The sequence below is a fragment of the Haliotis rufescens genome, unplaced genomic scaffold, assembly GCF_023055435.1.
Source record: "Haliotis rufescens isolate VD_foot unplaced genomic scaffold, xgHalRufe1.0.p SCAF_38, whole genome shotgun sequence".
NCBI lineage: Eukaryota > Metazoa > Mollusca > Gastropoda > Lepetellida > Haliotidae > Haliotis > Haliotis rufescens.
In genome coordinates this window covers 1,018,826-1,040,991 of record NW_025964090.1, presented here as the reverse complement: position 1 = coordinate 1,040,991, position 22,166 = coordinate 1,018,826, and the positions used below count along the sequence as shown (strand labels likewise).

At 41.3% G+C, this 22,166-nt stretch overlaps 1 long non-coding RNA gene across 1 annotated transcript; it reads left to right on the top strand.

Moving 5' to 3' along the window:
* Positions 1–16,271: 16,271 nt before the first annotated feature.
* Positions 16,272–20,354, top strand: LOC124127570. Its single transcript, XR_007218023.1, has 8 exons — positions 16,272–18,878; positions 18,975–19,012; positions 19,131–19,181; positions 19,306–19,368; positions 19,527–19,574; positions 19,684–19,726; positions 19,843–19,923; positions 20,147–20,354. It is a non-coding gene; the product is annotated as an uncharacterized LOC124127570 (long non-coding RNA).
* The last annotated feature ends 1,812 nt before the right edge of the window (positions 20,355–22,166 follow it).

The following is a 22,166-nucleotide window of genomic DNA, read 5'->3' as shown; positions in this document are numbered from 1 at the left end:
GCCACTGATGAGGCTATATTTTCACTGTATGCCTGTATATTTTCTCTGGCGACCGCCAGATACTTCCACTGGTGAGATCATTTTTCACTGTATGCCTCTATATTTTATCTGGCTCAATCTATCAAAGCCCAATCTTACGGGTACAATTCCCAACCTGTCGATTGCCATGGCACTGATCTGGAAGTAATTCTGGTCACACGTGGTATGCCAATTTGAAACGGAAAGTATCTGGCAAAATATAGAGGCATACAGGGAAAAATGATCTCACCATTGTACTATATCCTCCAGTGGTCAGAATGTGCTCGGATCTGAGCAGAGATTGTGGAGTTTCAAGTTACAAAATGACATTCCATTAAGAGGCTCAGTGCTGGTCCTTATGCAGTGTGAATGAGTATGGTTTTATGCCGCTTTTAGCAATATTCCAGCAATATCACGGCGGGGGACACCAGAAATGGGCTTCACACATTGTACCCATGTCGGGAATCGAACCCGGGTCTTCGGCGTGACGAGCGAACGCTTTAACCACTAGGCTACCCGACCGCCCCTCCTTATGCAGAGAGGGCTGGGGATGACTTATCTTGAAGACATTTAATGGAGATAATATTACCAAGCAAAAGCCACTGTGTTACAAAGTAATTGGAAGTATCTAAAATATAAAGATAAAATATAGAGGCATACAGTGAAAAATGATCTCACCAGTGGCGGGTATGGGTCACCGTAGAAGAGACAGGCCTAGGGAGGGGCAGACCTCATGTCACCACCATCCAGGAAATCGCTACATACGTATTCTCCATCTGATGAGTCATATTATCACGGTGACGTCATCAGCTGCGACAGCCATCCTGTCAGTTGCTGGACAGTGTCCAGAAGACTACTTCGGTACAAATTCAGAGCTTTCACACAACTACGAAACATCCTGCTGACACCGGAACACAGATATCGATGTGCTCGACCACTCCAAATAATGACATGTTCACAGGAGAGAGCAGATTCCAGCTTTTCCAAGGAGATGGAAAAAGTTGTGTCTACCGGGGACAAGGAGAACGCACGTCACGTTGTTGCGTTCAAGATGTCGGACTGTTTGTCTGTCAATACGGCATCTGTTGCCCTGTCAAAGCGGCATCTGTAGTCTTGTCTCTTGCCAAGTCAATGCTGTGACCAGGTCAAGAAAGATCGGGTGATTTTGGAAAGAAACATCATTGGACAGCGTTACATTGACCAATATCTCTACCCTGGTGTACTACCGTTCTTGCAACAGAGCAGGACAGACCCTGTTTCATCAAGACAACACAAGACCCCATATAACATCCATCTTCCCGAGGCAAGTGAGTTAACTGACTATAAAAGTCCAGTTTCCACCCTTGGCGAACTAGGTTTGAATTCCTGGGCTCGATCGTGGCGCCACCAGTGGCTATTACGTGTTATGTCCCTTCTATGTCTCTCCTATGGACCAATCACATACCACCTCTCGTATCACTTGCATTTGCTTCAAACAAAATGGCGGCGCCAAGTCAAGACGATCTGATCGATAATCAAGATCTATATTGTGATAAAACGCGCGACGTGCATCAAATAACGTGAGCACCTTGATTAAAAACATGAAAAGATCCGGAAAATATCTGTTAACAACGAGTTGGCGGTGCAAATGATTTGCAAATCCTGCAATCGAACGAAATCGGCAAGACAGTTTACGAACCGGATTTCGATTTCGTTGCGCGATTTTGATTGGACTATGCATAGACTCGTTAGTCCAGCCAAAACGTAACTCCATAATACTAGCCTAGTTCGGCAAGGGTGGAAACTGGACTTTTATAGTCGGTTAACTCTCTTGCCCCGGGAAGATGTACAACATCTTGCCTTGGCCAGCACAAACATATCACCTATAGAACACTTGTAGGCTCATCTTGACGACCAGGTCCCCCTTATATAAGGATCAGTTTGCACAGGCCCTCCGTGAAGAATGTTGTCGAATCCCATTTCTTGTGATCAGAAGTCTCACATCTTCTGCCCGTTGTCGAGTTGAGGCGTGCATTGATGCCAGTGGCGGGCATACACAATATTGACTGAAAATTGTGACATATGAAGGATTAAGGGGAGTTTCATGTGCTGATTCCAGTCTTGACGATTGATCGATGACTGAACAACAGACACCATCCTCCATCCTTATATCTGTGGACATAATCATGATAATACCTTCATTTTGTTCTCATTCACGGCATAACTTGTAATGATGTTGATGTTGACAATACAAGTACCTTCCTTGACATTGGTACTGTTTTTTTCCTGAACAAACAATGATGGTTGGTAGCGTTTCTTTTACCGTATTCATGAATTTAGTTTATTTGTATAGATATATGTTTACGTTGTCAATGTTTTGGTCAATGGACATTTAGTGAGTGAGTGAGTTGGGTTTAACGCCGCTTTTAACAGCATTCCAGTTATATCACGGCGTGTCATCTTAATGTGGGAGGAAAGCCCGAAGTGATGCAGGTCTAAGACGTTTACAACTTCGGCGAAACCCACGAGCACGGGTATGGTGCTGACAAACCTAGAAACATAATCGGGGCGAACCGGGATTCGAACCAACAATCATAGGTTTCTGGCATGCCCAAGGGACGCAACTCTGCACAGCGAATCGCGGCGCCTTAGAGGACTGGGCCACACGTGTCCCCCAAAAAGCTGAAGCCCTGTCATGATTGTTTTGAACAGTATGTCAGTCCGAAATCTAACCCTATCGTAGCACGTTATAAATTCCACAACAGAACACAGGCATCATCTGAAAGTGTAGAAACTGATCTGAAATTGCTAGTTCGTGATTGTGAATTTGTAAATTCTAATGAAATGGTCCAAGATGCAATTGTGTATGGGACAAATTCACGTGAAGTTCGAGAAAAACTGCTGTAGGAAGGTAAAGATTTAGATTTGACAAAGGCTATAGACATTTCCCGTTCATATGAACTTTCGAAAGCACAAGTCGAAAGTATGTCAGGAGGAACAGAAAAAGTGGATCACATTTCTTGTTCACGAAGTAAGAAGAAAGCCAGTTCTTTTAGTTTCCGTGGTAACAGTCACAAGGGGAGACAACACTATTCCAAGCATGATAAAGGTGACAAACGGCAGGGCAGGGAAACAGAACAGTGTGAAAATTGCGGATTCAGACGTTTCAGTGGTCAAAAGTGTCCAGCCTGAGGTAAACATGATACTTGCGATAAATGGAATCATTTCGCAAGTATGTGTAAATCCAGCCAGAGAAAAGGACACTCAAAGAAACGCATTGATTGTGTTCATGAAACACCTTATTCTGACTCAGAATTATTCATCGATACAGTGTGTGATAGAAATGAAGATATGGATTCAGCCTACACTGAATTTTTGATCGGACATCAGAAGATTCCGGTTCGTTTCAAGTTAGATACAGGTTCAAAGGTCAACACCATACCAGCTAGCATATTTGAAGCTAAAAGTTTGAAGTACCCCCTGAAGCCAGCTAATGTCAAACTACAAGGTTATGGAGGTGAATACATCAAGGTCAAAGGTCAATGCAACATGAAGGTCTACAACAGACATTCAAGTATGTCGCTTGATTTCTTCATTGCGAAACTAGGGCTCCACCTGTTCTTAGTTTACGAACTTGTTTGGATCTGAAACTTGTCAAATTGACCCTAGCAATTGACTCTCAGCCTTCGTCGTCAGGTATGACTCTGACTCTGACTCTGTATTGAATGAGTTCGCAGATGTTTTCAACGGAATAGGCAAACTCGAAGGTAAATGTAAATTACATCTCAAGCCTGATGTAACTCCAGTTCTATCGGCCAATCCTGTAATGTTCCGGATCACGTGAGATAGCAGTGCGCATGCGCGAGTCAGTGCTTAGCGACTTGTCTCCGAGTCAAGACGTGTTATGTCGGACTGAATAATTTCAGGCCCGACTAACTTAGTAAAGCAGTATATAATTATACTGAAACACTAATCAAGCGTATAATTACGCAAAAACCGTCGCCTACACCAGGGAAGTTTAATGGTAGCGGCTCTTGCGTGTCCTATCTTTTGTGGCTGGATGATACAAAACCACAGGACGTGAATCAAAAGGGCAGCACTTCCGAAGTTCTGGAGGTTATGCGTGACATTCTGCGTTTGCAATCCGTAGACGGCTTAATGAAGGACACAGTTCCCAGCGATGCATTTTCGGAGATTGTCTCCAATATGAGCGAAGCTATCACTATGAATGCCTATTGTAATAGGGAGATGATCTTCTGACGGAAGGAGCTAATTAAGCCTCAACTGAACAGTTTAGAGCTTTGTGCGCACCTAGTGCCCCCGTTTCACAGGAGTTCCTTTTTGGAGATGATGTGGCTAAGAGCATGAAAGATGTTTCAATGGCAAGCAGACTGGGTCGCTCAGTTGGCAGAGGACGTGGTCACTCATTCCGATATCATCCATATTCGTATGAAACTGGCCATCAGGGATATGGACCTAACAATTTCCGCCCCAGAGACTTCATGGCATCCATTGACCTTACAAAGGCCTATTACTCGGTTAAAATTGATCCTACGTTTCGGAAATACCTCAGATTTTGATGGGGGAACATACTTTTCCAATTTACAAGCATGCCCTTCGGCCAAGTATGTGCACCTCGTATTTTCACCAAAATCCTCAAACCTGTTATTTCCCACTTTAGGTGTCTTGGTCACCTCTGTCTTGGCTACATTGATGACATGTACGTTCAAGCAGAGACCACTGAAGCTTGCTCTCACTCCGTAAATTATATAACAAGTTCTTTCGAGTCATTGGGGTTTTCCATCAATTGGGAAAAATCCAGTCTTTGTCCCTCAACATGTATAACCTTTCTGGGGTTTCACATTGATTCAGTAATGGTAGTGAAACTACCGGACGAAAAAGCAATTTCTTTAGAAAATAAATGCAAAGCTATTTTAGATAGCTCACAATGTTCGATTAGGGTTACTCCACAATTATTCGGATTGATAGTTTCAGCTTTTTCCGCAGTCAAATTAGGCCAGCTGTATTACAGGCAGACTGACAGGGAAAAAACAGAGGCACTGACAAAAAATCAAGGGAATTTTGATGCAATGATGTGCTTATCAGAAACAGCTAAGGCAGAAATAACATGGTGGCTTAAGTCTGCCCATGGGTCAGAAAAGAGTTTTCAGCCTTCAGCAAACCCAGACATGGTCATGTACACAGATGCTAGCTTATTCTGGTTGGGGGGCCCACTTCGAAGGCCAGAGCATTGGAGGCAATTGGTCCACAGAAGAGATGAATTTACACATTAATGCACTAGAGATTCAAGCTATATACCTAGCACTACAAGCTTTTTCATTAACATCAGAGTTCAGGGGAAAACACATCCATGTCAAGTGTGACAACACTACAGCAGTAGCCTACCTTCAGAACATGGGGGGTTCAAAGTCAAAAACCTGCAACCATCTGGTAAAAAGAATTTGGTTATTGTGCTTGAATAGGGATATTTGGTTAACTATTTCCCATATACCAGGGTTACAGAATGTTGAGGCAGATAGGGCGTCAAGGAAATCAGTAAGAACAGAATGGTCTCTTAGTAGTCTTTATTCAAGTGTATTGTAGGCCATAGGCCCATGATACAAACGGTAAGTGTACAGTGGAAGTTTGAGGATCACATTTACGTATTTAACATAGATTGTCTAAAATACATGGCTTTAACAATAAACAAAGATAGACTTTGTACAGTTGCTCGATGGACAGATGACATTAGGATGTTGAACTTTTGCTTTGTTGGGAATTCAAAATATTTTCTTGGTATAAATTCTGCCCTCAGAATCTGGTAACATTTGCATATTAGAATAAAATGGTACTCATCTTCAACATAATTGTATTTACATGCTTTGCAAACTCGTTCCACTCTAGGTTCCATTTGGTGTCTACCAGATTCGATCCGAAGATGATGGGAACTACACCGTAATCTAGCCAGAGCATGTCTAAATTTCTCTTGTGGTAACATAGTAATATATATTTACAGGCAAAACGTTTGCTTATACAATGAATAGTTATATGATTTAGAGCTTTCTGAAAGAGTTGCATGCCAGTCTTGTTCAAATGAAGATTTTAATCTCCATAGAAATTCATTTATAAACATGGGGATATTCGTAATACATTGGTGCTCCCACACAAGGCAAAAACCTGTCACCTGAATAATACTTCTAATTTTTTAAGCCCAATTAATTTTACCATTTTGGAGCGCCTGCAGTTGCATGTTATAACATTTTTTGACATATTGTGAGTCTGGCATTTTCAAAATATTACACCAGTATTTAACAGCTCTTTTATACACATAAATAAACAGCGGATAACGTCCACATTTACCTCGTACAACATGGTTTGAGGTTGAGTTTCCAACTCCTAAAAATCGTTTACAAGCAATCATGTGTACGCTCTCAATTTCGTTAAAATGGTCAGGACTCAAGCCCAATATTTCCAACCATATAACATTATAGGAGTGATTCTGGTATCAAATATTTTAAACAAAATATTAAAGGATAATGGCTTCAGCTTTGCTAAAGATTCAAGTACTCCAAATAACACTTTCTTTGCTTGTAGTGCTGCATCCTTTACATGTTTACCCCATGATAAAGACCTGGTAAATGTATTTATAGGAGTTTTCACAATCGAGCTTGATTGCATTAAAAAAACATTTCTCATGCCATGATAAGATACCACCTCTTTTAAAAACAACTACATGTACCTTGGTTTTCTCTACATTTACATATAAATGATAATCATCGCAAAACAATTTCAATGTATTAATACGTTGCTGAAGTCCATACACACTATCAGAAACCAAAATGATATCATCAGCAAATAATAACAAAAAAAGTTGAACAATATCGGGATGGAGTTGTATTCCATACAAACATGATAGTTCTATATCTCTTACCAGATCATTGATGAACATAGAAAACAACATTGGGCTTAATACACAACCTTGTCTTAAACCAAGAGTTCAGTTAAATTCCTCTGAAAAGATGTTATTGGATCTGACACTGGCCTTGACACGTTCATAGATTGTGCGAAATTTGAAGACAGTTATCTGGAGTGCAAGCAGCATCTAAAAAAGACATCAGATAATTTCTTCAAATGTTAAATATTTATTAAGAATACGTTTTTCATTTTATAATATACTTGTTGTCTACAGCTAATCTATTATAAGCTGGTGAATTTTAAACAATACATCACTATATTAATATAATAGGCACATTTTCATGTATATTGCCTGTGCCTGATCATATTATGAATACTGGTCATGCTGATTGAAAATGAATAAAGTGAACATTTCAAGTTAATATTTATCATTCATGCAAAAGTAATAAATCTATTTGAGAATAATAAGTAAATTACAACATTACATGATCATATGAATATCACAAACACACCCAAATCTCATGATCTGCCATTATATTAACAATATGAAATTCTGAATTTTTACCAATGGCACCTGTATTGAGATGTTACAATAAATCAATTTTCAGTTATGTAAAGTTCTTAAAACATTCTTACAGATAACATGAAAAGTAAGTTGAAGATAGCAAAAGTACTATACCAGTTGAAGAGATTTTGCAGAAATTTTGTGACAACTTTGGTCACAGAACAAAAGCGTTTGTCGGAAAATATAAAAAAAATGCTTTTCCAAATATCACCACAACCAGGCACCGAAAACCTGGTGATTGGACAAAAAACATCACGGTTTACCGTGGCATCAATGTGAGATCTGAACAGACACAAAACATTGAATTTGCTGCAATAACTGACAACATTCCAACAGACTATTTTGCACTGCAGCAAACTAAAGACTCTATAACTGTTGGAAGGCAGACAGGATTATCCTGTAATGGGAACATGATATGTTTACAAGTGAGATGTTCTACTGATGGGCATGTACATCTTTCCGTCAGTGGTACAGTAATAAATGACACTTTTGGGATTCAGTCTATACATTACGACTCAAAATCCCTCAACTCATTCTTTTCAACACTGAATATGACAAGATACTGTCAGGGCATATCTCCTAACAGAATATCAGATAAGAAAGAAAGTATTATTTGTCAGCAAAATTGAGGAGGAACCCATTGCATACTGTGCTAAATGTTAGAAAGTTTTATCTTTGAATTTTATCTTTGAATTGTTTAAAGTCAACAGTAACATGTCAGAACTGTAGGTCTTTGCTTTGGTGTAGCCCCACTGAAGCCACAATTAGCCATACTTCTGCAGACAAAACTGTCTGTACTGGACCATGTCGAAGGGTCAAGTACATCAGATCCCTTCACACCTGAGGGGCTCTTAACATTCATTAAGGAAAAAGCTCCTTATCTAAGTGATGGACAAATGAATGTGTTTAAGTCACAGTTATTGTGTCTCTGCTGTGTGCTACACTGTCTGTTGTATGACTTCCTAGCAAATAAAAGTCCTCAGATGTTCTACATGATTGTCAAGTTCTTTATTTAGCTATGACCTGGATCTATCAGGTGAGTATCAGTCTTCAAAATCTCACGTGATCCGGAACATTACGGGATTAGCCGATAGAATTATGAAGTTAAACAAGATTTAGCTGTAAGTTGAAGTTTGACTGAAGTTCTATCGGCTAATCCAGAGTAATGGAGGGACTACGTGCCCTCCCTGATTTCCCAACCCTACATCAGGTATGTTCTGATACACGCTCGTAGTACTTTAAAGTCTGACTCGCGCATGCGTTCTGCTATCTCACGTAATCCCTCCATTACTCTGGATTAGCCGATAGAACTTCAGTCAAACTTCAACTTACAGGTAAGTCTCGTTTAACTTCATAATTATCTAATGACTTATATTGGAGACAAAGGTAGAGAGATGTATCTTACTTTCATGTAGGCACCTGCTGAAAATGAACAGCTACCAAAGAATAAAACATTAGCTGGTGTATTTGTTAAATATGATCAGTATGTAGCCCCCAAGAAAAACCAGATTAGAGCAACTGTTATTTTTAACAGAAGAAAACAGGAACAAAATAAAAGTGTTGCTTTACAACCCCCCAACATGTGTCTTGGCTTATATGTTACACTACAGGCTGTACATGTATGCGACGTAACACGATACACGGCAGTCTGACAGTGATTTACCCGAGGGTTAAAGATAGGACGCTTTCTCTTAGTCGAGACTTGACCCTTGGACAGCAGCTAGGCAGGTTGTCTCTCCGACGCCCCCAAGATGCTGCCTGGCCATTGCTGTACTGCTATGTAGTGACATATATTCAGATGTCTAATTAAGTGATGGATTGAAGATACAGATATCCCAAACATTTAGCCTGGGATACATGGTGGAGTCTAAGATCTTGGAACCTCTTGGCAACATAGTTCTTGAGATCCCTACAAGTCCGGCGATATTCATCCATCCACATCACAACTGAAGTCAAAACAGCCACTAACACCGTGAATACTTACATTTAGTACTAACTACTAAATGACTTTATCGCGCGTATCCAAACCATTGGATATTAGGCCCGTAACCTAATCACCCCTTGTAACTGAATCACCCCCGGGTCAGCACCCTGCACCGTGCCCGGGGCAATAACCCCGCGCAAGCGCCAACCCTCCTTTGTTACATCCTATAGTCTACCATTCGCGCACCGTCTCTCTTCAAGTACACACGTGTTTCGCTATATCTAATCGCTAATAGTTCAATCGCTTTTGCTTTGTACTTTTTCTCTGAACACAATCGCGACAGTTTCGCTGATTACGCTTTGAATACCATCTATTTCAGCACTCGCCGTATTGCATTTATTTCGTTCTACCCCCTAACTTCACCCTCGGGACATTGTGGATTACAACTCACCACCTCGACCATCCGTGATGCCTCCAAGAGAAGAGCAGCCGTCAACCACAAGCTTGTGAGAGGAGCCAAGCAGGCCAGGACAACCAGGAGACAAACCCCGGGAGTACACATTATGCAGGAGGCAACAGCTGATGGTGAGACTTCGAATTACGGGAATATCGAAGGTGGCACGCATATGCTTCATCCCAACAAAACAATTAACGTGCAATCGGCACAGCTCGTAAATGGCGCACAGGCAGCTAACTCGGGTACCCAGGTAAACGAGCAACTGGAAAAATACTCCAGTTGCTGGAACATTCAGCACCCAGCCCTGCTAGCGCAAACCAACAGGTAAGGCTTGGTTTTAGTTCTCCCGCCATTTCACCCAACATAGGGAGAATCCCCAATGCCCACAACTAGGCTGACGGTGACACGGCTTGGCCAGCCAATCAGAACGCAAGATACAGGGATTCCCTATCCTTCCATGCGGATGGAATAGACGCACACGTCAAACAACAGGTGAGGGAAAAAATCTGGTGTTGCGAGTTCGTCGACCTCGGCACAATCCTACCAAACACTGAGGAATGCCACGAGGATGGTACGATTACCATGGCGTATGATTCCCCAGGTAAGATAATTTTTAAACCAATAAAGCAGCAACCAAAGCGCCTGTCCCTGGCAACCTGGACATATATTTTCATGTATGTATATGTTAGTAGGCATGCCGAGGTACGCACAACCCAGGGGTTGCTGTCCTACATGGAAACCATAACAACGGTGGCACTTCGATTTGGGGGGGGAATGATGCCTGGTCGACCTACAACCAACGATTCCGACACAGAATGTCAAGGGACCCCTCACGCCGCTGGGACAACATTGATGGGGAGCTGTGGCTGAAGTACATGGTCACACAGCCGGTACGACAACCAGAGTCAGGCGGACGGGGCGCAACGTCACAGGGGGACATCGCCAGTAAGGTATGCTGGGATTTCAATAAATTTGGTTGTAGCAGGCCCCACTGTAAGTACACTCACAAATGCGGCAAGTGTGGCAAGAATTCCCACAGCTCTAGGACCTGCTTTCGAGGGAATGGGGTCAAGGGCAGCCAACTCTACCTTGATATGGTGGCATCAATCCTTCGGATATGACTCCAGCTTCGTGACACCAAGATCATCGTATCCTCAATGCTGCCTAGGCGCTACTGGCACTATGCCAGGGATCCACTAAAGATCGAGGGGATGCGGAAGAATGTCAACCGCCGACGTCCCCTGGCATCAGACAAGTTGTGGTACGCCTGGGAGGGCGTCCACCTCAGTGAAAAAGGACTGTGTTTACGGACAATTTATTGCATGCCCTGGCACTTGTTTTCCGCCAGTAAGAATGTAATCTCAACAGGTTAGTGTTTCTTTTCAATATATAGGCAAGCTGGGCAACAATACTACGTGACTTTTAGGTGATTCTTTTGAACTTTTAGTTTATATTTCCACTGGGTAGGTTTTTATACAATTTTGTCATTTTTGTTAGGTCTTCACATTTATAATGCCTCTGTTTTCATTCAAAACTACAAACTCTGATGACGGGTCCTCCAGTAAATCATGTTTTCCTTGGAGTATCCATCGAAAAATTAAACGTACAACCGCTGAAACTACCCCCCTCACTCAATTTCCCCATCTAACCCCTCCAGCCAGCGACCTCCACTCCCCCTGATCTCCATTGCTGAACTTTGTAGTTACTGTATTCGACGTTATAAGCATCCCGCTCTAATAAGCGCCCATGGCAATATTTGCTAATATATTGGCTAGTGAACAATCCCAAACAGCACCCCTTCCGATTGATAAATATACACAAGACTTATTTATTTGCTTATAATACTCTAATTTTGAGAGCGCCCTAGGCACTTAACATGCTTAATACGTTGAATACAGTATATTTATATCTATTAAGATCTCGAATAAAGTGTTGTGGACCCACTGATGGACTCCTGTGATAGAAGATGAAGATATCCCAATAATTAGCCTGGGATACTTGCACAGGTGGCCAAGTGCCCTGCCTCATTACTTATTGTAGAATAGAGTTTGGAGGCTTGAGAGCCATCGTGGGACCTCCAAACTTTAGGATTGTCTCTTCCTGCTTGCACTGTCAAGGTGATAACATCCAAATCCTGTAAATTCCAGGTTCGGCCAATCATAGTGAGTATGGTTTTACACCGCTTTTAGCAATATTCCAGCAATATCACGACGGGGGACACCAGGAATGGGCTTCACACATTGTACCCATGTCGGGAATCGAACCCGGGTCTTCGGCGTGACGAGCGAACGCTTTAACCACTAGGCTACCCGACCGCCCTCGGCCAATCATAGATAATGAGGATAGGGCAAAGGATTCCAAGAACACGAACAAGACATTATTTGTCTCCCCTTCCTCCACACAAGCTATAAATAGCTGACTGTATAGGGGTGCATGGGTAGTCACCTGTGACGCTAGCAGCTGAGAGGGATCAGAAGAAAGTCTTTCATCTGCATGAGAATTCAGGCCTCAGAGCTGTTTGTTCCCAGATATTGGTAAGATTGTTGATTGGATGGCTATTAATTAATATATAATATTATTATTATCAGCATCAAACATAAGGATGGTATTTGGCAGGACTTGAAGCAGAGTTCAAGGGATAATGTATGTAGATAATCAATGTCTGGTTGGACAGACAAGAAACATGTAACGACAAAAGCGAGTTAATTTTCAATGCCTCAGTCTGCAATATTTAAACCTGGGACACAAGGTTGGAAGAGAAAAAGTTGGAAACATCTACCACTGGTAAATGTCACTAATCTATAGTCATCTGAGGTAAATTCCAGATTCAGCAAATCATAGAAAGTGACCCAGCAAGGACAAGACTTGATCTGTCTACCACCCTCCACACTGGCTATAAATACCAGTAGCTGACAGTAGAGGGGTGCATGGGTGGACAGCAGTAATGACTGCAGCTGAGAAGGATCAGAAGAAAGTGGGATACAAGGTTGGAAGAGAAACAGTGGGAAACATCTGCCACTGGTAAATGTCACTAAAATAAAGTCATCTGATACTGATCAGAAGAAGGTTTTTGATCTGCATGCTGAGCAAAGATCATGGAGAATTCAGGCCTGGGAGCCGTTTGTTCCCAGATATTGAGTCATATTTGAGATATATTTGATTGTTGATTGGGAGGTAAATTCCAGATTCCAAATCACAGCTAGTGACCAAGTAAGAACAAGACATGATCTGTCAACCACCCTCCACACCAGCTATAAATACCAGAAGCTGACAGTAGAGGGCGACATGGGTGGACACCAGTGATGACAGCAGCTGAGAAGGATCAGAAGAATGTGTTTCATCTGCATGCTGAGCAAAGATCACAGGGCGAATAGAGGCCTGGGAGCTTTTTGTTCCCATATATTGAGTAAGATAGTTGATTAGGTGGCTATCAATTATCATATGACAAAATATAATTATTATTAGCATCAAACATAAGGATGCTATTTGGCAGGACTTGAAGCCAGATTTTAAGGGACAATGTACATACATGTTCAATGCCAGTCAGTTGGACAGTTTACAAGAAACATGTAACAAGAACAGCAAAGTTACAAGACTTCATAGTCCTTGTAGATTCCGAAGAGATGTACAAAATGAAGGACTGACAGACAACGGACAACACACAACAAAGGCTCACTCGACCTTCAGTCAGGTGAGCTAAACAGCAAACAAAGTTGCAAGAATGCACAGTCAATGATGCAATTATTGTGATTTGTTTTACCATGATGGCAGACATTTCTGAGAGAAAACACATACAATGAACAACATATATCGATTTCTCCAGTCCCTTGTAGTTTGTTATATACATGTTCTACAGTAAAGCCATCTGAGGTTCTGCAATCATAGAAAGTGACCCACCAAGGGCAAGGAGAATTCAGGCTAGGAGCTGTTTTTCACAGATACTGAGTCAGATTGTTGATTGGGTCGCTATTCTAAGTATTTTTTACATTTGTATACATTATTCCTCAATGCATTTACTGCTTACCCTACGACAAAGAAGACAGCGTCCTTGTACATGTTGTAGATTCAGAAAGGAAAATCAAGGATTGACACATGACGGACAACACAACAACAAAAGCTTACTTGGTTTTCAGTCATGAGAGTAATGTGAAGAAAAATCGTATGGCAGAGGATTGTCGACGGGAACACAGTTTTATTACAGGTTTCGCGGGTTAAATTTTACTAATCTGTTTGTTATTAATCAATTATGTCACCAACTTTTTTCCATACCTGATATTGGCATGAACAGCCCACCTTAACTGTGGTCTGCCAGGTACATCCTGGGCCCTGGCACATGCAGTCCCTGCAACTCATGTAGAGGCAGATCACATGAATGTCCTCTATAAAGACTACATGTGTAGGGAGCCCAGCACACTCCATGCTGGACCACCAGGCCACATAACATGTGACTTGTATTCACAGGTATGTTGAATGAGTTGAGTGAATGCTCTTTTAATCTTTTTACTTAAATTGAGATCGATATGCTCATTTTTTAAATGTGAATTATATTATACATAATATAATACTTGTCTTTAAAATATTTATAAAATGTATATATAAAAACATATATTAATATTAACGTTATAATATGACAATCGTTAGTGTTTTCAATTTTTATAAATAATTCATAAACAATCGTTCATAAAATGATTATTTTTACAAATATTTTTTAAATATAAAAAGTAAGCCGACGAAGCAGTGTTCACCCTTCTGAGGAATGTATACTACCTTGCAACAGAAAACCTGCCCCTCCAGAAGTTCGAATTCCTGAACAACCTTGTTGAACTACACAGAGCGAAGAAAATAACTTTCTGTTAACCGTATTGTCAATTGACTCTTCGTTGTTGGGATTTCGTGACTTTTCATTACGTTTTCTTGACATTTTTGTCAGCATGTGACTTTTTTATGGTCAGCAAAGTGTGAAGATTTCATTTGTGTATGTTCATTCTTGATTTATGATAAACTTAACATGGCCATTTGACATGGTTGGGGTTCAATTTTGTTGTTCCTGCGACACAGGTATATGCAGATATATAAAAGACACTCATTCAACACACCTTTTTTTCAGGAACTACACCGGGACAATGTGCAGCAGCCTTGAAAATTGTGCAGCGCATAAGGCCACAAAGATAAACAAAAATACAAAGTCGACCTTTTATGACTTTTAAAAATTGGTTTGTTAGCTGATGAGATCGACATTTGCCCACCTCTGCTATGTCAACAGCACATGCAGCTACCGTATCGGTGTCGGAAGCGAATTGGCACAGGAAAAACATTCAAAACGGATTTCAAACCCATTTGTTTTGTGCCACATTCCGCGTCTTGTCCCATTTGTTTTATTGGTCCTTTTCAACATGACAGCCGTGAAACCAATCAGGCCAAACACCCACCTCCAACTGACAATCAAACTGTTCTTGACAACATTTTGTCGCTCTCCGCTGTTGAACGTACAGAGTTGAACAGACAACTCTTCCAATCTCCAAGCGAGGCTAATTGAACTTGTTATTTATTGGGTGAGCATCTCTCCCGACAAATTAAAAAAGATGCCGATTCCTTCACCAGGCAGTACATGGATATTGATTACATTTCAGAAATCAATTCAGACGTTTGGCTCCAATCTTGAAATACAACACTAAATTCTTTTCTCGGGCAAATCAGTTCTTCTCCAGACTACTCACTTGCACCGTCAAATCAATATATAAACTTTCTGTCCCTTCTCTTATTTCGACCTTTGAGTATCCAGCTGGTGCCCGATGGTTTTGTCATTAATGTTTTTGACAATGAGCAAGTTATTGGGGGAAATAATAGGATTGCCCCTAAGCAGGCAACTCCCCTATCCGTCATCACCAACAAGGGTTATGTTTTACTGGATGCGACCGTTCAAAATGACCCAACTTTAAAGCCTGCAACAGTCAACCTGTCACACCCCAGTTTGGAACCTGATGATCACAAACGCATTTGCGATTCGGTCAATGACATTGTGTCCTCATCCGCTATGCAGGGAATACAAGGTTTTACACATGGAACAACTTCATTTGTTTATAGATAAGGCCAACAAGGTGGTTAAAGAGGAACACAGAAGTATTGGGGATTTTATGGACGTAGCTTTAGACAAGCTTTTACCAGAGAAACAGGTCATTTGTGAGGGGTGTGGGGTTCGAAATTCTTCAAGAAAACAGAAATGTGTAGGGTGTGGTGATAGGGAGGGCTTACAAAGGGGAAAGGAACAGCCAGAAACGCTAAGGCCCCCATCAAACAATTTAGAGGGGGGACCCCTAGCAACCGAAATGATCCTTGACCAATTCCTGCACGGTTATCACAGAGGACGAGAGGTACAGCCACATTCCATCCGGAAACAAAGACATGCACAACATTGTTCTCGCTGACCCAATGTACATGAACCCTAACAGCACTGAGACAGTTAGGGAAGTAGGTAGGGAAAACAATTTAGTTCAGTACATCGGAGAGATAAGAGACTCTGGATTGTAGTATGCTGTGATGGTTTGCCCTTTTCGATCATCAAGAAATTGAAGGATGAAGCTTGGGTGTACCAGGCCTGCCACAGCAGTTTCTTAAACCAGAAGTCTTTCGAAACTCACAAAAATGCCTGTGCAAATGCATTTTCAAAATTAGAATTTGATTGGGTATATCTAAACATTGGGTCTGGCCACTATGAGATGAATCTTAGAAAGCCCTTTTTCTGGAGTACTTCTGTGAAATAATGGCCTTTGAAACTGAAATAGCTTAAAAAACTGCCATCACAAAAGTTGGGCTTTGTTGCTAACTTTCCATCTTGGCACTCACCGTGAGCTCGTCATCCCCCATGTCTCATCTGAATCTGCACCCCATTCCGCCGTAGGTTTCCTAAATTATGCAAAGTCTGAATACACTTCCCCAAATGTTAGCTATCTTTTGGACAAGGGATAATATACTTTCGAATGGCAGTCAATAGGAATCACCATCCACTTCTTTACAGCGCCGAATACATGACTAAAGAATTATTCCATGACGGGAACCACCCAAAATATTGGGACATTGAGGTGTTTGACGAAGTCCAATACATGCATATGCCCACGGAAGTGAAAAATTTGTTTGACAAGTTTAGCTCCATCACAACAAATGGCCATCCATCTTTGGGGGAGTGTTTTGACTTCGTTTCAGAAGAAAAAAACGGATGTGTTAAGGATCTTATTCCAAAGGGCATGCCAACTGATGACATTTGGCCAACGGCATGTCTCAATGAGGCTCTACTGACCGACATTTGCAACAAGACGCTGGCGGAGCTGGGCATGTCCAAAACTGGCCCTCGGCTGAGACCGCTCAACTTTGAGAACGCCATTGCTTCTTGGCGTCTACGTCTCCGACAAAGCCAGTATATTGAGGGCACTGAGGTGCATACAAGCATAACCGGCTGTGCACTCGATCCCTACTTGGTCGACGTCATTCAACAAGCAAACTGAGGCGGCAGTATTACATTTAGGTTAAGGTATTGGGGGAATATGAAGACATACTGCCCCAGCTCAGCCAGCCAGTTTTTATCACTGGCGATGAGAGGATTCTGCACACCGGGCCAGAATCATTGACAGTTCGGGATTTGCAGCGAGAAATCAAACAATTGATGCCTCGTCTGACCCAGTCACATCGTGGGGCCTTTTACCAGAGACTTAAGGCTAGGGGACAGAAGAAGGAGACATATCTCACTATTTACAGTGAGATACATGCCCTACTGGACGACTAACATCATACAAAACTTTATTCTTTTTTCCAGCTGCATGTAATGTAATTATATGGTCAATAAAGCTTCGTTTTCATATTCAAGATGTCTGTCTATTTGTTCATATCAATAACATGTACATATGTATGTATTAGTATATTGTACATTAACGTTTTAAATCACCTTGGTCACGCCCGGATTCCTCACATGTAAAGATCCCATATCCCCTGATTGCGCTCAAACATTCGCATTAATAGCTCAAAACATTTTAAAAAGAAATTTGGTTTCTTTGAATCTCGGACCGGGATCCCCATTGAATGTATGGGAAATCCTGTACGAAAGCGGTCGGGTGCATCGCGCTCAGGGACCCTGATCTGTCGATATTCGTACATTTCGAATTGATAAAGCTCGATAATATAATGTCTTACATGATATTTCACATATAGAATATAACATATCCTATTCATAAAATTACATGGAATAATAAGATATAAATAATGCTGGATTTCACATCCCTTCACAACCTCCTTATTCCTTTGTATTATTACACTTTTAGATAATGGACAGTGAACACACTCGTGTGAAGCCGGGTGTGAAAGTAGTTACCGAAGATGCCAGGCGGATGGAGAAGAATGCTCAGAACGCCCTCAAACAGAGGAAATGGAGGACGATGAAGGCCATGGTCCGTGCCGCGGAAAAGCTTCAGAAAGAGGTCCCCGAAATGGAGTTCATCGTTGTTCTCTCGTATCCAGGTAGTATGAAGTTTGCCGGCTCGGGAGCAATGCTCCATTGCTTCAAGAAAGGAGAGCCCTTGACAGTTGGTAAGCCAGCCGGTATCAATTACACCGCAGACACCCAAAGTGAAGTTGTAGATTTTCTATCAACACCAACCTTCGTGGAAGTGGCCACCCCAGAGTGTCTTGGGACAGGGGGACAGAGGGACAGCTAAAGGAGATGTACAACAACGTAAGACGACAGTAAGTTAAAGATTCCAGTTACAACAGTACTTCAAGACATGCACGCAATGTCTGACCCTTTTCCCCACGTTGAAGCATATTGAAGAAAGCTAATCATGACGTCGTGTCGTATGTACATGTCCGGTTTTCGATCAGAGCTTTCGACATCATACATATGTACTGTATATTCTCTCGAAATTACGACATGTGCTTTGCATTTCTATAGGCCAACTAAAGGTATTTGAACATTTTTACTTTCATATTAATACCTGATGTACAACAAGGCCCCAACTGGACGTCGCTAATAACCCGTAAGTTTTGATAACCATTACCGTACATCAACATGAATTTAAACTCTTTTAGCCAACCTTTCTCAGGCTATAATCAGATCCTGTTGTCTGTTACAGTGAACCAGCAGCGAGGGAGCCGAAAAGAGTCCGAAAAGGTTCGTACTACTACCATTATTAGTTACTATTTTCTTGGCTCCAGATATGGACTACGGCATCTATATAGCCAAACCACGTTTTCTATATAGTAATTATTTTATATTATTTTTTTTATAGCTCACGATATCGTCACACCAGCCGGGAACATCAGCGGCATAGAACCACTACGTGAGTAACCTTACATCCTCCTCACAATAACAATAACTCCAAAAATTATTTTAGAACATACGTTTAGCAGGTTATTCATACATTACAACACAACTTATTCTACAATACCAATAATGCATTGCAGCCACCAGGACTACCAGAAGAAGAGCCGCTGCTCGGGACATCACAGCGGAAGTCCAAGCATCACGTGAGTACTTTCACACCACCACATTTCCCATGGTCCCTTTTATTGTAAAACCTAATCATTTTCCTGTCGACCCCTACGTGGATATCAACTACATTCGATTCATACTAGAACATACATATTAGCAGGCTATTCATACAATACCCGTAACTGCATTGCAGCCACCAGGACTACCAGGAGAGCCGCTGCTCGGGACGTCCAAGCATCGCGTGAGTACTTTCACACCACCACATTTCCCACTGGTTTTGGTCATATTTTTTTTATATGTTATTAAACATTTCCTTTTCCTTTTCTAAACAATTCACTTTCATATTTCAGAAACCCAGGATAATTCTGGCCGAGGGCTGTCTGGATCCATGAGGTAAGTTTACAAGACATGAAAGAGATTATTTATTGCATCAGAAAAGATTTGAAACAAGATATATTTCATCTTAAATATTAATATTTATATATATTAATGAATTATATGTGTTTCAGTGTCGCCAGCATACGACCGGGACATTCCTGTATGTCTCCGTACCGACTCAGTCAAACAGAGCCGTGCCGTTTGTCGCGGAGGTTGGTTAACAAATTAGTTTCGTGTCTGTTAGTACTGTACACATTTAGCCAGATAAAAACCGTAGCTTATTAAATTTTCCGAAAATATTACACCGTCTTCGAGCTACCCATTACAACTTGATACCATTGTACTGCAAGTCTGAACATTGATTTCGATTTCGATTTCGACTTACCACAACAAATCTTACCTGAAAAACATGTGCTGATTTTTTTTCTTTACTAGGTTACTTCAGAGAACCCACTCGGGGTGAAGTGCCTCCAGCCCAACAAGACAAAAGGATCCTGGAGGTTCCCAGAGCAGGACGACAGGGACACAATCAACAGTGAAGACATAATCAAGGTTTTGGCGGCACCAGAAACAAGGATTTCTGGTTCCCGCTTTTATGCTGAATTTAGGGACTTCATGTAGATTTTATGTATATATGTTGTAGATTTTTATATGTATATGTATATATCTCCGTAAATTGTAAACCCTGTAATCTAGATCTATTCATAAAAAAACTGTAAAAATAAGCACTCGTGTATAATACGCACCCTTTTTCTTAGTATTATTACAGACATACGGTATAAAATACGAAATACTATACATTATCACTGCTTCTGTTTTCTGTTCTAGTGATTCACGACTATAATGTATTTGGTCTGCTGCCAATACACCACCACAGTCATTCCACTCGTGACCAACTCGTGTTAATCCGGGACAAGTCGAAGAGACATGTGCCCCTCTCATGGTCAGTTCCGTCTTAGCGCAAACGGGCAAACCTAAAACAATTGTCAACTCGTTGCATATTGGTTCACATATTTCCCCACTCGCCCCTTGCATGTCTTACATTTAGATGCAAGGAATGAATGGTAACAAATGGTCGCGTTCAGGTCTCTCGAAGTTTGTTTTCTTAGAGCAAGTATAGTGCCACAGCCTAATTACTGTTCCTGTGTAATTGATGGTGTAATTTGAGGACAATGTGTCAACACCAATTGCCTTCAATTTTTTATTGTCGCTTTGAACAGCCGCGCGTTTTGATAGGCAGATTAGTGGCACGTGAGCAGCTCCGCTCAGTGATTAACAACAACAACATTGTCGTTGACAGAACACAGAACACACGCGTTTCCCGCTTTACCCACTAATCCGTTAAGGGTGTTCGTCATTGTATTCATTGTCTGAGATGGCTATAAGCTGGACAAATACGAGCTCTTATGATCACGCTCGAATGTACGCAGTGGGTGATTTTACATAGCCCTTTAATTACTTTCGCGGAGGTTGCGGGTGACAGCACAGCCACGGTGATTGAATTAATTAGTATCAAGCGCCTCACTGAGTACTGCAGACCGTACCCGTCTCGAGTACAAGAGCGTACACGTTACGTCTGCGACTGATGAACATCTCATTTGATAAATCAAACACAGAAATAAGAGCCTGTATTTGACGTTTAAGGGAGTTCCATGACTTACTCTTTTAAGTTTGCAGATTATTCACAGCTGGGTCTACTACATGTTTACATCAGGCCTCAGTTTAGAACACTCCTGATACATTACATTATTCATTTGAGTATTTTTACCCCCCCTCGGTTTTTGTATACCATACCATAAATGCATTTGCAAATCCAAAAAACAATAACAGCCAAAAGAATACAAGTACAGATACTGATCATTGCAAATAAGAAGCAGCATTTTAGTATCTTCCCGAGGCAAGAGAGTTAACTGACTATAAAAGTCCAGTTTCCACCCTTGCCGAACTAGGCTGGTATTATGGAGTTACATTTTGGCTGGACTAACCATGCTAACGAGTCTATGCATAGTCCAATCAAAATCGTCCAATGAAATCGAAATAGGGTTCGTAAACTGTCATGCAGACTTCGGTCGATTGCAGGATTTGCAAATCATGTGCACCGCTAACTCATCAACAGATATTTTCATGTTTTTAATCCAGGTGCTCAAGTGACTTGATGCAGTTTACGATGTAAGACTTGTTTTATCACAATATACATCTTCATTATCGATCAGATTGTCTTGACTGGGCGCTGCCATTTTGTTTGAGGCAAATGCAAGTGATCATGGTGATACCACAGGTGAAATCTGATTGGTCCATAGGAGAGGCATTTTATAGTCAGTTAACTTTCTTGCCTTGGGTAGATGCATTTCAGTTGATGCAATAATGACTCCTTATGGCAGATAAAACAATTGAACTTGTAACAGCAGTTTGGATGATAGACTGTATGCAGTATAATTATCGTAAGTAGAAGGAC